Source organism: Gorilla gorilla, chromosome 2 (assembly GCF_029281585.2).
Source record: "Gorilla gorilla gorilla isolate KB3781 chromosome 2, NHGRI_mGorGor1-v2.1_pri, whole genome shotgun sequence".
NCBI lineage: Eukaryota > Metazoa > Chordata > Mammalia > Primates > Hominidae > Gorilla > Gorilla gorilla.
Genome location: NC_086017.1, coordinates 26,375,350 through 26,377,853, shown reverse-complemented (window position 1 = coordinate 26,377,853; position 2,504 = coordinate 26,375,350). Strand labels below are relative to the sequence as shown.

General features: G+C 38.1%; 1 long non-coding RNA gene across 1 annotated transcript; it reads right to left on the bottom strand.

Moving 5' to 3' along the window:
- Nucleotides 1–297: 297 nt before the first annotated feature.
- On the bottom strand, nt 298–2,301 carry LOC101135729 (uncharacterized). Its single transcript, XR_174119.4, has 2 exons — nt 2,151–2,301; nt 298–1,340 (listed from the first exon to the last, which is right to left on the bottom strand). It is a non-coding gene; the product is annotated as an uncharacterized lncRNA (long non-coding RNA).
- Between the last annotated feature and the right edge of the window lie 203 nt (nt 2,302–2,504).

Sequence of the window (2,504 nt, the reverse complement as noted above, 5' to 3'; positions counted from 1 at the left end):
CTTCCCTCTGTGACTGCCTCCTCTTGAGGGATTTTCCATTATGTGGGGCTTTGGGAGGTGGGAACACAGCCAGGGAAGAGGACTCTACCGTTTGTGCCCAACTTTCCCTGAAGACTCTGAATCCTGTAGACATGGGGCAAGCAGTGGCCATGGTACATCTCAGACTGAGGAGAAGCTTGGATCGAGTAGTTACTGTGACATGGCCCTTTTCAGGACCTCCCTGGTTCTGGGACCCCCCCCCCCCCCCAGTCTAAAATCAAGTTAGTAAGCCCCAGAAATTACTCTTCTTTTCATTCAGGAGAGCCAGAATCGGCTTTTATTTGTAAATCGACAGCCTGCCTAATAAGGTGTCCTTTTCTGAACAGTTTTTCACCTACAAACAACTTTTTTGGTGCTAATCTATAATGTTGCTGAGTGAAGTGTTTAACAAGAAGGAAATCAGAGTGATTTCAGCAACAGGAACATTCATGCCTGTCTCGATCTAGAATTCCTGAGATTTAAGATGGATCTGGAAAAAGTCTGTGTTCTCTTAAAGGGTAGCCATGTTTTCGTAATTGATGTGTTGTGCCTTTTTAATATACTTTATCTGCGTGCAGCTGTAAAAATTATAAAGGAAAGTTTCTGTCCCCAAAGCATAATTCCTCTACAGAAAGTGGTTTGTTGGTTTTTTTTTTTTTTTTTAAGTCACAATCATGTTTCTGAGAATGTTTATCTCACTTTACTATAACATCATACAATTCAACCTCATGGGCATTTTTATTCTGACACTTATAACTCTAAGTAAGAACACCATCCATCTTGGGAGAAAAAGCACAAGGAGAATGTTTCTTTAATAAATATGCTTAATGTTCAACTAAAGGGTGTCTGTGGCGGAGAAGAGGGACAATGGATTTTTCTTGAAATTTGTGGAAGGCTTAAGTTATTCAACACAGGCTGTCTACCTTGAATAAACTTTATCAACTAAAAACATTAAGAATTTGGGTCTTTGGATGCTGACATTCTTGACCTTGGATACAAACCCAGAGGAAGTGATTGCAACACCAATGGCTATATTTTGTCTGTAATATTCAGTCTGAAGGAGAGACTAATTATGAATGCAACTCTGCCTTTTTGTGTGTAAAATTACTTAGCTTACCATCCTAATTTTTGATTCAGCTCTATCTGTGCTAACCAAATAGTTTAATCAATTCTCTCAAGCAATTTTCTTCTCTCTGCCACCATCTTGGTCCAGGCTGCCTCATCTCCTGCTCATAGTAACATGACAGGTTTTTATCTGATTCTGTTATCCTCTTCTCACTCCCACTCATCTTCTCCAGTCCATTTTCAATAGCCACAGAGATCTGTTAAAACACAAATCTGGCCACTTTATCCTCTGCCAAAGATTAATATCTTCCCATTGTTCTTAGGAGGAAAACCAAAATCATTAATATGCTAAGGCCAGCATTATCACTTTATTTTTAACATTTAAAAAACCCCTGAAAGGTTTATCATATAATTGATATCTACCATATCATATAGTCAATTATTTCAAACGAATGAACCAGAGATGGATTTTGAAACTTGTAACTTGACATCTTTCAATAACTTCATCTTTCAATAACTATCAGTAAATAATTGGTCAAATTTCATGCTTTTGATGGGGAAAAACTGACATTGCAAAGAAACAGAAACATCTGGTTTGATGGAAAGAAGATGTCAAAACTAAGCAAAAATATGTAAGTTGGCAAAAATTTGAGCCAAGAAACCATGGAGAAAACAGCCAAGCCCATCCATCAGGAAGCGCCTGGTTAGTGCCCATATCCAGCCTGGAATATACAATCCCAAAAGTTGAAAAATGTGTGGGAAAAATGTAACTTTGACCAATAGTCACTTTTTTTTTTTTTTAAAGACGTATGTGCTTGTCAGTGGGAATAAAAACAAAATGATATGCTTTTGGAATAAAATTGCTCCGGTTGCAATATCTTCCTCAGTGGGCAATTGGCCATGCATCGTAAAGAACACGGTGCCAGAGGGAGATCTTTAATACCACATCTTTAGTATAATAGCCCTATTAACCTTGACTTCAGATGGATTGGCCATGGGGTTCACTTCCTTCAGAGCCCCAGCCTACAGAAAAGGACTTATGCAAAACTAGGCTTATTTTTTCTTACCCTAGAGGGAAGGGATGTGTCAAATGTATAAAGATCCACTGCTTTCCTAAGTCGAGGTTCAGAACTGTAAAATGGTGTGGCTGGACTTGGAAGATCTTTGATCTGTGCTAGGATGCATTCTTTGCAGAGGTAATGACAGTATCTTCATTCTCTGGAGAAAAAGTTCAGATAGAGCTGAATCAAAAATTAAGATTTGTAAGCTAAAATTATTTAGCTAAAATTATTTTAAATTATTACATATTAGGCACTTCCCATAAGCCACACTGTGCTCTGTGTTATCTCATTACATTTTCACAATGTAGCCACAGTTGTTCCCATTTTACAGATGAAAAGATGCAGTCCCAGAGAGAGAAG